General features: G+C 41.1%; 1 protein-coding gene across 2 annotated transcripts in view; it reads right to left on the reverse strand.

Annotated features, from left to right (window-relative positions):
- The window catches only part of LOC126210570 (eukaryotic translation initiation factor 5), a 118,948-nt gene extending 103,441 nt beyond the window's left edge, over positions 1-15,507 (reverse strand). Inside the window, exons 1-2 of one of the 2 annotated variants that reach the window (XM_049939834.1) lie at positions 15,373-15,507; positions 15,101-15,229 (exon numbers count right to left, since the gene is read on the reverse strand). The gene's annotated coding sequence lies outside the window, so the exon portion shown is untranslated. Of the gene's footprint in view, positions 1-15,100; positions 15,230-15,324 lie in introns of both variants that reach the window. The other variant, XM_049939835.1, reaches the window with a different exon arrangement.
- Positions 15,508-15,696: the final 189 nt, after the last annotated feature.

A 15,696-nucleotide genomic window follows, 5' to 3' on the forward strand; every position in this document is an offset into this window, starting at 1 on the left:
ACAATGTTGACTGGAATACTCCCTTTCAAATTCTAAAGGTGGCAGGGGTAAAATACAGGGAGCGAAAGGGTATTTACAATTTGTACAGAAACCAGATGGCAGTTATAAGAGTCGAGGGGATGAAAGGGAAGCAGTAGTGGGGAAGGGAGTGAGGGTTGTAGCCTATGCCCGACGTTATTCAATCTGTATATTGAGCAAGCAGTAAAGGAAACAAAAATTTGGGGTAGGTATTAAAATCCATGGAGAAGAAATAAAAACTCTGAGGTTCGCCGATGACATTGTAATTCCGTCAGAGACAGCAAAGGGCTTGGAAGAGCAGTTGAACGGAATGGATAGTGTCTTGAAGGGAGGATATAAGATGAACATCAACAAAAGCAAAACGAGGGTAATGGAATATAGTCGAATTAAGTCGGGTGATGCTGAGGGAATTAGATTAGGAAATGAGACATAAGTAGTAAAGGAGTTTTGCTATTTAGGGAGTAAAATAACTGATGATGGTCGAAGTAGAGAGGATATAAAATGTAGACTGGCAATGGCAAGGAAATCGTTTCTGAAGAAGAGAAATTTGTTAACGTCGAGTATAGATTTAAGTGTCAGGAAGTCGTTTCTGAAAGTATTTGTATGGAGTGTAGGCATGTATGGAAGTGAAACATGGACGATAACCAGTTTGGACAAGAAAATAGAAGCTTTCGAAATGTGGTGCTACAGAAGAATGCTGAAGGTTATATGGGTAGATAACATAACTAATGAGGTACTGAAGAGAATTGGGGAGAAGAGAAGTTTGTGGCACAACTCGACAAGAAGAAGGGACTGGTTGGTAGGACATGTTCTGAGGCATCATCAAGGGATCACAAATTTAGCATTGGAGGGCAGCGTGGAGGGTAAAAATCGTAGAGGTAGACCTAGAGATCAATACACTAAGCAGATTCAGAAGGGTGTAGGTTGAAGTAAGTATTGGCAGATGAAGCTTGCACAGGATAGAGTAGCATGGAGAGCTGCATCAAGCCAGTCTCAGGACTGAAGACGACAACATTGTCTCATTGTAATGATACATTGTCCTAAATTAGTGGTGCAATTTGTCGACCAAAATCTGCAGATGAGTACTACATGGTGATATGTGGGTACAATGCACAGTGCTGCCAGTTCTTTTCCTGTGGGGGCCCTTCTTTCCTCACTTTCGTATTTTCCAAAATATGGTATTTCATTTATTTAATATAGATATTTTCTGTAATATTCGGGAGTGCACTGTCAAGAGCGAGTTTGTTCCATTTTGTGAATGTCATGTTTTCATGAAAAACCTTACACAACTGTAGGATAAGTAACTCCTTTACAAATTGCACACACAAATTACAGATAATTTAACAGTAATACTGCGGCAAATAAATGGTTATCTGACTATTTACAACAGATCTCTCACTACTTTTAGTACAATAGTTTGCACGTTCTAAAACTCTGCTACAGATTCGAAGCAGTCATCTAGGAAGATGACTGTTCTAAAAAGTGCTAGCAATGAAATGCTCGTCGTATGTGGAAGACCACTGTAATTTTATCCCAATATTTGCGTAGGAAGTTTTAAATTTTATATCCCCACTGACTGAGTATGGAACTTTACTTTTAGCGTTGTGTGATGTTAATAGGCATTGACGTTTTTATTTATGTGTAGTCAAATAATACGAAGTTTCAATTGCCCACACATGTAGATGTACTGCTACAAGAAACAAGCCAGGAGATTACAGAAAAGTACCATAAAATCGACAACCACGCACAGAAGACTGGGCTAAAGGTGAGTCAAGACAAAACAGCATTCATCCAATTATTCTTACGATACGTATCATGAACTTTAAGATAGCTCACCACTTTAAATACCAGCAAAAACAGCGTAAAAATGGAGATCAAGGAAGAATATCAGTGGAAATGAAAACTATGTATTCCTCAGGAAGACGATCAGCTCGAAATCAATATCAACTAATACTAATATAAGAATCTACACTACTGGCCATTAAAATTGCGACACCACAAAGATGACGTGCTACAAACGCAAAATTTAACCGACAGGAAGAAGATGCTGTGATATTCAAATGATCAATTTTTCAGAGCATTCACACAAGGTTGGCGCCGGTAGCAACACCTACAACGCGCTGACATGACGAACGTTTCCAACCGATTGCTCATACACAAACAGCAGTTGACCGGCGTTGCCTGGTGAAACGCTGTTGTGATACCTCGTGTAAGGAGGAGAAATGCGTACCATCACTTTTCCGACTTCGATAAAGGTCCGATTGTAGCCTATCGTGATTGTGGTTTATCGTATCGCGACATTGCTGCTCGCGTTGGTCAACATCCAATGACTGTTAGCAGAATATGGAATCAGTGGGTTCAGGGGGGTAATACGGAACGCCGTGCTGGATCGCAACGGCCTCGTATCACTAGCAGTCGAGATGACAGGCATCTTATCCTCCTGGCTGCAACGGATCATGCAGCCACGTCTCGATTCCTGAGTCAACAGATGGGGACGTTTGCAAGACAACAACCCTCTGCACGAACAGTTCGACGACGTTTGCAGCAGCACGGACTATCAGCTCTGAGACCATGGCTGCGGTTACCCCTGACGCTCCATCAGACAGGAGCGCCTGCGATGGTGTACTCAACGACGAACCTGGGTGCACGAACGGCAAGAGTCATTTTTTCGGATGAACCCAGGTTCTGTTTACAGCATCATGATGGTCGCATCCGTGTTTGGCGACATCGTGGTGAACGCACATTGGAAGAACGCGTGTTCGTCATTGTCATACTGGCGTATCACCTGGCATGATGGTATTGGGTGCCTTTGGTTACACGGGTCGGTCACCCCTTGTTCGCATTGACGGCACTTTTGAACAGTGGACGTTACATTTCAGATGTGTTACTACCCGTGGCTCTACCCTTCATTCGTTCCTTGCGAAACCCTACATTTCAGTATGATAATGCACGACCGGATGTTGCAGGTCCTGTACGGGCGTTTCTGGATACAGCAAATGTTCGACTGCTGCTCTGGCCAACACATTCTCCAGATCTCTCACCAACTGAAAACGTCTGGTCAATCGTGGTCGAGCAACTGGCTCGTCACAATTCGCCAGTGACTACTCTTGAACTGTGGTATCGTGTTGAAGCTACATGGGCAGCTGTACCTGTACACGCCATCCAAGCTCTGTTCGACTCAATAGCCAGGCGTATCAAGGCCGTTATTACGGTCAGAGCTGGTTGTTCTGGGTACTGATTGCGTGAAAATGTAATCACATGTCAGTTCTAGTATAATATATCTGTCCAATGACTACCCGTTTATCATCTGCATTTATTCTTGGTTCAGCAATTTTAATGGCCAGTAGTGTATAAGAGTTATATGCCCAGCAGTCATGTACAGTTCAGAAACCAGGAGCATGAAAAAACTAAACGAAAAAAATATTAGAAGAATGAGAAAGATGTGAGGACTAATCCTAGATAAGAGAATGGAGAAGGGGGGGAGGTGAATGGCGTAATCTACCCCTTGATGCAATAACCAATAATACTATAGAAGAGCGAAAGAATTCAGTGGGCAGGGCATGTAGGCCGCAGGCCAGAGGAAAGACAGGCGAGGAAAGCATTTGAGGGGAAACCGAAAGCCACACGCGCCAGTGGTCGATTAAGGTAGCACTGGATGGAAGAACTGGCAGCCCTGGAGACTGAAGACACTTGGGGGAACCGGGCACAAAACAAAGGAATGGAGGCAGTTTGTGAAAGCAGTGCGTGGTCTCTAGGGCTTGTGACCCCTGGATATGACTGACAGAAAACTTCCTCCGTGATGTGTACCTCAGTGTGCAACTACTAAGAAAGGAACTACGTCTGGCGTGCCCACCGCTGAGACACGCCACATTAGTGAGGCAGCGGTGCAATGGAGTGGAAGTGTGCCCTAGGCTGCAGCGATCGATATTACCGCGTGGCGCTGCATCGGTTGACGTCAGGCGCCGTGCCTGCAGCTGTGCTGGGCTAGCCGGGCATCACTAGCGGCCCTCTCTTCACTCTGTACAGTACCCCCAGACGTATAGCATTGTTGTTACCTCAAAATCATGGCCGATGAGTCCGCTTACATAACGGAAGAAGAGATTGATGAGCTCACTAACGACCCCATGCAGAAAAATCAATGAGATTCACTCAAAGGTTTCAGAAACCTTCGCCACCAAAACCATTAATTTTACTGACAAGGGAACCTCCCCATCGCACCCCCCTCAGATTTAGTTTTAAGTTGGCACAGTGGATAGGCCTTGAAAAACTGATCACAGATCAATCGAGAAAACAGGAAGAAGTTGTGGGGGAACTATGACAAAAATAAGCAAAATCTACAAACTGACTAGTCCATGCGCAGATAAGCAACATCAAGGAGAGCATCAGCACCTGAGTGCCATGGTCCTGTGGTTAGCGTGAGCAGCTGCGGAACGAGAAATCCGTGGTTCATATCTTCCTACGAGTGAAAAGTTTACGTACTTTATTTTCGCATAGTTATGATCTGCCCTTTCGTTCATTGACGTCTCTGTTCACTGTAGTTTAGTGTGTTTTGCGACCGCACCGCAAAACCGTGCCATTAGTAGACGAAAGGACGTGCCTCTCCAATGGGAACCGAAAACATTTGATCGCAAGGTCATAGGAAAACACGTCTGATGATATCTATACGACACTGGTGACGGCATGTGCGTCACATGACAGGAATATGTTGTCGACCCACCTAACTTTTACACTTGGCGAATGGGTAAAAAGATTCTTCTACCTTGCCCGATGTAGGTTTTCTTGTGGATGTGATAATCACTACCAAAAAGGAATGGAAACATAAGAGTTTGTCACATAAACGGCAACAAATGAATGCAACAGTTTCGCACAGTTTTCCCTGTGCTCTTTCAAAACATGTTTTTAACGCTTTCAAATCTTTCCGTGTGTAGACCGTCAAATCCTGCATATGTCTAAGCAAATCTGAACATGTAGTGGAATTTTGGAGAGTGAAGTTGATTATGTGTGAGTGCCTGAACTTCGAAAATTGACACACGATCACGTAAACAATACTGCTCTGTGTACCTGTGCAGCTTGGCAAAATAATTGTCTGAAAATAAAAAGTTAATCTTGGGGAAAGAATTGAACCAAGGACCTCTCGTTCTGCAGCTGCCGACTAACGACGGGACCACGGCGCTCCTGAGCGTACACCATCCATGATGTTGCCTATGTTGCGCATGGATTACTCAGTTTGTATATTTTGCTTTTTTTTTTCATAGTTCCACACGACTTCTTCCCGTTTTCTCGAGTGATCTGTGTTCAGTTTTTCAAGGCCTATCCACTGTGCCAACTTATAACTAAATCTGAGGGGGGTGTGATGGGGGGGGGGGGGGTTCCCTTGTGAGTGAGAACAAGCTCTTTGCAATTGGTTGCTTAACAGATTAAGCCCCGATCAGAGCGACCACAAACACGACTTGAAACTTGTACGGGTGCTGCAGTGCCTGTCCAGATTTCGCCACAAAATCTGTGTTTAAGTGATCACAGGAACAGAGTTGCATACTAGACAAACACATGCCTAAGGATTTTAATGTACAGTCATTTAAACCTTGAGTTGTAAACGAACTGAGTGAAGATGTGCGAAAACGTCATCAGGCCTGTGGGCGAATGCTCTATGTCTTTACAACTCTTCCTTGAATGGGAAACGCTTTCTCAGATGAGCGTGCAATATATAGCGGTGCAAAAGCGAGAAACTTATTTCTGCATTGAAGGAAATCCACATTTTTATGAAAAATAACCCACCTCATCTAGGCTGCAATGTTTGCAGCCCACTTGGTAGGTCCATATTTCTTTAAGGGTGCAGTGAATCACATCGCTTATCTCACCATGTTACGTGGTTTGCTTATGCCATATCTGCAAGTTATATGACTGCTCAGTCGTGTATGGTACCAGTAGGATGCAGCAGCAGCAGCCCATTATATATTAAGATAATTGCCTGTTACCCAGTACTCTATCTCTGATGGTCTTCCTACATTTCTTCTTCCAGTGCATTCATAACAGACCCTTTACCAGGAGTCTCTCCTCCCATATTGTCTCCAAGTTTCATTTTCCCTTTACTTTTCGTTTAGGTTATATAGGGTGGCACAGTTCAAAGAAGCCCCTCCCCTTTTGTATGCGAATGCAATATTTTTGGCTTCTGAAATAGTTACAACAATGGGCAGTTCTGTCAACATTTCAGTTTATTTGGTCAGTGAAGTTTGATGTTTCTCTTTGCAGTCTGCAAAGCAACTTCTAGATAGCTGAAAGAACGGAAATTGTGGAAGCAGGTTCTATTAAGGAAACTGGCGGTCAGGTATCCAGATAGAGGACTACCAGCAGAAAGCAATACAAAGTGTGAATAAAAGTTGGTGCACCTTTAGATCTGTGTGAAATGTAAAATGACAAAGACTGCCTTCAGTTCACACACCAGAAATTATTGCAGGCATTTGCCAAAGAATTATTCATAGCCCACAGAGTTCTACATGTAAATAGGTCCAACTGGTGCATATAAATAGGAGTTGCCAGCAGATATTGAGAAAATTTGAAGCAACACTGTTTTACAGTCGGAGCAATTACAGGTGGATGACAAACATGTAGATTACTGCACATGGCTTTTGGCTAACAACTGTTTGTTGGACCATTTCCATTGCATCATGACTGATGACACGTAGTTTCATCTTTCTGGTCATGTGAATTCACAGAGCATTAGGTAATGGACACCAGAGACCCCTAACACTGTGTCAGCAACCACTACATGATGAAAAAAATTGGTGTTTGATGCTGTGTAAGAGGAACTCCTCATTGGATCAATATTTGACACTATCCTCAACATAGTCACCTATATGGAAATTTGATACATTTTGAGCTCACCTCACTGAATACTAAAGATAATACTACTTATAGCAAGATGTGCAACATGCCACGTGTCTAAACGAGTACACTGTCTTCACTGAGGAACAATCTGTCAGCAAACATTTATGACCACCATGTTTGCAAGATTTAACACATGACTTTCTGTTGGGACACCTGAATAGCAAGGTCTGTGAAACAAATCCACACACTACAGGAACCAAAAGACAACATAATCAGCCATGAAGTTGCTGCCAGTGATAACTTTACACTGGATGTACCGGAATATGCTTACAAGTGCACAGCTGTGAATTGATGTTGCAAGGGATCACTTTCAACATCTTCCATAAATGTATTTTTCACTGCACTTTTCATTGTAAATAAATGATAGGCCCATTGCAGCCCTTCATTTATGTAATTTCACTTCATTTCCTTTATACTTACACTGGTGACATTTATCTGCACCCACCTGTATACTGAATAATCCTAAATCTTTCCTTATATCTTCATTTCTGATTTGATCTTTTCTTGTAAACCACTGCACCCTTCTTAGAAATTTTAGTTCAGCCTGTATTCTACTTCCTTGGTGTTTTGTTCTTACCCACGTTTCCATTCCATAGCTGAAGGTTGGTACTGCCAATGTTTTGTAGAACTTTAGCTGGGTTTCTTTCCTGGCTTTATTTTGCATACTTTTTATGATGGTTCCACATATGGAAATAAGTTATTTAATGTTTGGTCCACCGCATGGTTATATTCTTTGTAAGTGACACACACACACACACAATTCAATGATATGCAGATACCCCACCCCACCAACACACCAAGTGGCAGGAGGTGTCCACTTCCAAACTGCATCCCATAGTAACTGGTTTAAATCTAGGAATATTCGCATTCCCTTAGGAAGGTTAAAACCCGGACTGCTTTAACTGCATTGTCAGTCAGGATGTGTGGTAATGACTTGTCAAGGCATAATCTAAACCTTAGAGCTACGGAGTCTGGACATGCCTCAGGGATGTGGCCAACACCCATGGCCACTTCACAGGTGCACTGAGGTACACACCAATGTGTTGAGTATGACAAATACAATTGGAACCTAAGACTACAGCTTCTCCATCATCAGGCTTTTCTCGATTACTTTCGAAGAAGTATTCTATTTGTGGGTCCACAGCTGACAAACTGTTTCTTTTGGAAAATAGAAATTCCGCAGCTACACTTTTTATTTTATTTACATTTCACTCTTTGCTGCTAGTTTCTCAAGCTTCAGATCTTTTATTTCCAAAAACAATTACTTTTTCAGTTGTCAGCTCAACAACGTGGCTGCAATGAGTGCTTGAGAATCATGCTGCATTTATATCAAACTGTAGCTATGGCACTTATTTGCGAAACAACTATCTCCTCTTTGTGAGAGGCAAAGTCATGTTCACCACCTTAAGTAGGCTTTTATACTTCAGGGTTTGTTTCGGATAAGTCATCCACTCTTGTCCCAATTTGTAACTTATGGCATCTGACGAGTCCATAACTTTTGGGATTTCTACTGCCAGCAGGTCTAATGTAGGTGCTTTATCACGTCCAACACGTTTGCTTTTGGCCATAAAGGCCTTTATTGGAAATTGTTTGACAGTCTGTTGTGCCTATCTGCGACTCGATATCTCCACTATATGGTGAGCAGTAAACTATCCTTCCCATAATATTGCCATCATTCCATCCTGAATTGTGTAAGTTTTTTTCATATGTTCCCAAACGCCTTCAGATCCAAAAATTTCACAGCCCATAATCACAGCGATGGAAAAAAACGCTACATACCATGTGTTTTGGGTGCAATGTACATCTAGCCACTGCATTCGCCAAACAACCCTGCTAAGTTTGCGCACATCGCATTTTAATGGGCACAGCACACCAGATATTCGCCACGCGAGGTTAAAAAATGCATTCCGAAAGTGCACGCTATTCCGTACCTGCGTCACCAGCGCAAACGCACGTTAACACGGCACAGTTACGTCACGGCTATTGAATTACAACGGTCACGTGACCGCAAGTAGTCATTCACGGGCCGCATGTAGCAGCTTCTCCACCAGTACACACACTTACCTTATAGTTCCTCCGTCACCATTGCATTCAAAGCACACAGTCGCTTCCAATGCAGTGAGAACACACGGCAACCTACCTAGCCCTACTGCTTCCAGTGGCTCAAAAATGAAATCAGATTGTGTAGCTGTTTTGCAGTTGGATATATTTTCTGTATTACTTCAGTTCTCTCCATCTTACGAGGGGGAACTCAATAATAGATTGTAGAACTGGCGAGAATAGAAGAAATTCTTATGTGGTATTTAATAAAATTGCTAATTTTTGTAGTTTTTCAACTTTTCGCTTTTAACAACGTCTTCATGTACCTTAAAATGCAAATGACAGGCTAAAATACGGGTAAATAAAACTACACGTTTATTACAGTTGTTATTGTGAAATGAATTAATATTCATTGCTGCAGGAGTAATTTTTTTAGGAAACAGTCTTTAAAGCTACTTCGACAGCTTAGGTAAAAATCGATGCATAAACAGTACTTTTATGTACATAATAAAGTTGGCTTCAAAAATGAAAAACAATGCACTGATAAATCAGTAAAGTTGTTTGAGTGCCACCATGACCTCAAAGTGAAGAGATTTAAGTGGCTTCAAAACTGGATGTACCTGGCTTATGTACAAACAAAAGCCAGCACATTCGGAAGAACGTGGCAGTGCGAACACATGCCTTTTTAATAACATCACGGAGATGGCAGACGTGAAGTACATGGCTAAGTTAAATGACAAATTGTCTAGGCCACTTTTTAAATCTATTACTCCAAGTAGTACGTTTCAGGTTTCCAGGACGCCTTTAACTCGTCTATTAGCTCAAAGTCAGTAACAGATGCACAACTTCTCTCCATCCGACCGTGAACGTTCTAATGAATCTTTTTCTTGAACGATTTCATATTGTTCCTCGACTGGTATCCGAAGACTTATTCGCGCCTGTAGCGAACTGGGTAGAAAGACCTGCGCCAACCGCAGAAAAACGTCTACGACCTGAACACAAAGGCAAATCGTGACAATTACAGAACCGCTTTTTCTTCTTTCTACGGCAAAGGCAGCATGTGAACTAGAGAACAAGGTACAAAATGTAATGGATGTTCCTGCAAAAGGCAGAAAACACCTTACGCGTCTGGCACCAGCTATGATCAGTTTTTTACCTGTTTCGGTCCGTAAACTGATTGCACTTCACAGTATCAACTTTCTTCAGTCTTTGGCTCTTCTTCCCTGGATATTCTCTACATAAAGACGTTATGAATATAATATGCAGTACGATTAATTCGCCAAAGAGCTCTTCGATTAAGACAGCAAACTTTGGCTAAAATGTCTTAGTTTACCAATGAAAATTTCGAGACAAACACACAATGCTTATATTTCCCAAGACATCCCTTCTGTCTATTACAAGACAAACAATCATTGTCTAAATTTATGAAATGCGGCTGCTTTAAGATAGACGATACATGCATCTGGCCCATAGGACGGCTTCTTAAAAGATAAGAGTTCAGATTTTCACGACAAGTTTTTTATCAGATGAAATATTAATCAAAAAGCAATTACTCTATAACATTTAGAGTCCTCTCTGGGGAAGGCTTTCCAGCCAACGGAAGATTGCGCTTTCTCCGCGTAGCGACCTCTACTTCCCAGAGAGAGAGAGAGAGAGAGAGAGAGAGAGATTTCAACCGTACAAATCAAAAGGCGGCACGTTAAAGGGGTTCTTCAAATGGGTCGTTTCTTGCACGAAACTACTAGTTAAGGGGAAACTCCCCATCGCACCCCTCAGATTTAGCGGTAATATGGCCCATTGGATAGCCCGTCGAAAACTGAACACAGGTCAACCAAGCATGAAACAGGGAGAAAGTGCACTGAACTGTGGAAAAAAGAATAGAAAGAGTGCACTATCCAAATTTAATATGTGCAATATCGAGTGACGTTAATGACGGCTGTGTAGTGTGTGTGATCACTTAAAGCCTGCGAGAAGGGACATCCAGGTTCAAATCTCCCTCGTATCCAATATTTTTTCACAAAATTACGAGCTGATCGTCCAGTCATTAACGTCTGTTAGCTATACTAAAATTTGTGTGTGTCGTGGCGTCCGTTTGCAACAGCGACGTTTAACGATGGGACCTGTAGACATACGTATCTCCTATTTGTTCTACACAGGTGCCACACATTATACCTCTTCCGTTTCGCTTTGGAAGTTTCGACTAATTCCTTCGTTGTAACATATTTCACTATTTATCACAGTATGAGTCATGAGGTAAGAAGATCTTATCGTCGCAAGTAAATGTGATAAATAGTGAGAGCAGGCGAGATGCTACAGAGTCCTCTCACAGAAATGAAAAACTTGTGTATGTGTGTGAACTATGTCATAACTAAGAAATTCAACTTCGTTACACGTCACTGTTGCAAACTGACTATGACAAAACTAAATACAGACATGGCAATGACCGAACGGACAGTTCGTAATTTTGTGAAAAAATTATGCACGAGGGAGATTTGAACTAGGATCTTCCACTTCGTAGTCTAACACTGTGACCACACAACCACTACAAAACTATCATTAACGTCGCTCGATACTACACACCATAAGTTTGGACCGATCACTATTTTGCTTCTTTTTTCCACAATTCATTACACCTTCTTCCTGTTTTCATGTTTGATCTGTGTTCAGTTTTTGACGGGCTATCCAATGCGCCAACTTCCCACTAAATCTGAGGGGTGTGCGATGGGGAGTTTCCTTTCTTAGGACGACTTGGTATGTCGACCAGAATGTTTTCACGCGTCTCCTGGACGAAAGCTCGTCATCTTCGAAAATTTCCAGAAAGTGCGTTCTCACTGCCACGGGACCTGTTTCCGTTGATACTATATGAACATGTCAAGAGAGACAGACTTCGCTGTCATGTTCAGTTGGCTGAATTAACTAATTTAAAAGCTTGCACTGGCTATACACAAGATTTGAAGCAGCTGTTTCGAAATAACCTGCTGCTGTGTGTGTTTTACTGCATACCTATTCTGGCACTAGAAGACCGACTTTACAGTTCGCAAGTAGTTTTACGATCAATGACGTAACTTACACTAACGAGGAGAGGTCCCGAGCGGGATCGACATTGTGAAACGATCTATATGGCGACATACGTTAAAGATCCCAGCTATCACCCTACAGCCCCTGGTGGCGCATCGTCTGATGAGGAAATTGAGGTTTTGCTTCACACTGGAGATTGAAAAGGTCATGTGCAGGGCAACACCTTGGCGTGAAGGTCGTGTGTTCAAATCTTACTTTGAAATTTTTATCAAAATTACATTGATCAGTTTTATCCAATTAATTGGTTTAGGTATTTATTTCCATTGCTTTGTTACATTTTAATCATATCAACTTTTCTTTCTTTGCTCTCATTTTCCTTCCTACCATTCTTTTTCCGCTTGAAATTTTGTTTCATATGATTTAAATCAGTCTCATGTATAATTTTAGTTTAAATTCTTCATTTTATTCTTTTTTTGTCTATGTTACTGCACCAATTCCTATTCTTCATTTTGCTTAAATTTCATTTACAATCCCTTCTCTCGTTTAAATCTTCATCTGCATTATTTCCTTCGTAGTGAAATAGGAATTTTGGTTATGTTTTATACTTTTTTAGGAGGCTTACCATCCAAAAACAAATTTATATCTTGCAACGAAATACACATTTTGACACCATTGCAGTCAATATGAATACATTATTTCGTCTCGTTTTTAACCGACAGATCGGCATTTTCAAATATTTAAATATTATAACAAATAAATATAATTCACATTCACAAAATTCCAAGTGGAAATAGAACGACAAAGAAAAATGAGAAATGAAAATCCATGGATTAAAATGTTAAAAAGGAATAGAAATAAAATATTACGCACATTTAAACATATTAATTGAATACAAGTAATGATAAGTCATTTCGATGGGTTTAAAGTAAAAGATTTTAAGCACCGGACGAGAATCAAACCCACAGCCGTCAGCACACTAAGTCCTTAACCGAGCCACTACCAGTAACTCAGAAGCCCCGTCAAGGTGAATGGCTGCAGTGTGTGATAGCTGGGATCTTCACTTACATCACCATATAGATGTTTTCATAAAGTCGATCCCACCGCTGAGGACCTCTTTCACGTTTGAATTTTTAATCTGAGTAAAACAGCAGACTGTATAAGCAGCTGATTTTTGAATTTGTAAACATACCCATTTCTTGCATATTTACGTAGGTAGTTTGCTACACGATCCGTGCACTGGGGTATCCAAATCTTTGTGGAAATATTACCTCGTCTGAAACATTTCCGTACAAGTCACAAACTCCATTAAGGGTAAGTTCGCGAGGAAACGAAACCTAATAATAAAATAACCTGCGGAGGCCAATGCAAGGGGCACGATTATACACTTCTTTCATAATGCAAAATGATAATTCCAAGTGACAACGAAGTGAAACTATGCGAAAGAAGGCAGTGGTATACTTTTCTGCCACCAAGCCAGTACCGAGACACTGAAAATATGCAACAAGTGTAACATTTCTCCCCAGCAAAGGCAACCAACTTGTCAAGGGAACTGCACGCTCCGACTTCTAGCAGCTGGTCGGCTTTCACACGCGTGCCTTTCACTTTGGGATTCAGTGAGCTCACTAAACAGCCATCACCTTTTTAGTAATCAGCGTCATATTGAAATAGTTGGAGGTAGATGCTCCTCAGTTGTCTTAATTTCAGCTGCTAATACACTGTTTCCACTATATATTTTGAAAGTTTAAATCGCTGTCAAAGCGAAAATCTAAAAGACATGCATACAAACCATGTTCTCGATACGTTTCTTTTGGAGTACAGTTTTGATTCTGACTGTTTTACAATGAGATCTATAACCGTATAGGAAATTTTCCGTGCCTGGGCAGGAGGCAGTATGGTAAGGCAAGCCAGTTACGGAAGACCATTGCACCAGTTCATGCATATCTGGCTGGATTTGTAATAACAAAAGGCAAATTCTAAGGGCAGTGGCATCAAGCATTTACGAAAGCCGCTGACTTGCTTTGCTAGCAGCAACGTGTCAAGTCGCCTGTTTCACGTTGGGCCACAGCTTTCTCCGCAGCGAGGCGTACTACCAGCTGTGCAACTAGTTTCGAAGCGCCAAGAGTTAATCACGCCCACACAGCATTACAGCGAAGAAAAAACTTCAATACTGGTTTCAGCAAACCGATTCTACAATTGAGGGCTAACGCCCCATTGACTTTAGATTTATTTTTCAGTTTTTCTATGCGTATACTTCGTCTTCGTGGTGGGTGAACACTGCATGTAATTCACGAAATTTATAGAGTAAGTTTGAGCAAAATCTGCCAACTCAAATTTAGACTCACATTTAAGCAGAATGACGTTTGGATCAGCAGTTATGCCAGCAATTTTATTTATCCAGTGAAATTATCGCTTACGAAGATACAGGGAAAAACATTTTAAATGAGGAAGTGACTTTCAACTTCCCTTAAGTTAGGGCGATTTATAAATATAAATTTCAGACTAGAGCTAATCTTAAAACTATTGCCCTATCTGATTACGGATGCACAGTTTTAGAATCCCCTTACAGTACATCAGTTTTATGATAAGCTACCTATATCATGAACAGCATGGTACCATCTAAACTTTTAAATCAACTCTTACATGTAAATTATGCGACTGAAGAACTTTATGTATGACTCGACAGCTATCAAGTAAAATAACTAGATTACGATGAACTAATATGCGAACGAAATTTATTGCAAGAATAGGGAGAGAGCGGTGACAGGTGATGACACTTTAACCTCAAAAATAAATTCTGCAACACGACTGAGTTCAACGCACACTACACAGCTAAACAGTGAGTCTGAAGCTAGTTACTAGCAACTCCACATCTAGAAGTCTTCCAGATCAAACCTTATCAATATGGCATCTTAATAGGGCCTACTACATCGGAGTCTTTTTTTTTTAAAAAAAAAGACTAAAAACCTACTTGAGTCTTTCCAAAATTAAATATTCATCATTAAAATTTTAAATTACACAGCACATAAAATTAAAGTAACTTCAGTTTTAGTCCGATGTTGAAAGTATTCCAGACTTCCTTCCAGGAAGAGTAATTACTGGTCTTTTAATATGGTAAGAACTGAATTTTTTGGACACTTACCTCCGCATGTAGGTAATAAAGTCATATAAAATGGTGTCGCCCAGCGGGACGGTAGAAAACTCCGATAAAAAGCAAACCCGGAGCCGAGTACCGAGATTAAATGGTGAATCCGTTAGGACCCACCTACACCTACAAAAAAGAACCTTAATCAGTAACTACTGACACTATATGGCTTCAGGTTCAGTCTACTACGTAGCACGGGGCATAACCAATTTGAATATTACTATTATTTTCTAAAATCGTTCACGTCCACTAACACACTTCCTACTCACTTTCCAGGTTGAGCCAGAAATAACACGCAATCTAACTTCGAGATGGTAACACGAGCACGCGATGGGCCACGTTCATAAATTCTCTGATACTGCTGAGTTGATTAAAGTGATTGAGCACGTAAGTTTCTCACAAATTCTATTTGAATAAAATGCCATTTTTTCGTGTTAAACAACATAAAATAAATGTTTCATAGATGTGGAAATTATCTAGAGTTTTCGTAATTAAAAAATAACAATTCTGTAACATTTCAGAAAACACCCAGAACAAAACAGCTTCGGGTGTCTACGTAGCGAAGTCTCTGGTTGCAAGTGATAACATCATTA

The sequence above is a fragment of the Schistocerca nitens genome, chromosome 10 (genome assembly GCF_023898315.1).
Source record: "Schistocerca nitens isolate TAMUIC-IGC-003100 chromosome 10, iqSchNite1.1, whole genome shotgun sequence".
NCBI lineage: Eukaryota > Metazoa > Arthropoda > Insecta > Orthoptera > Acrididae > Schistocerca > Schistocerca nitens.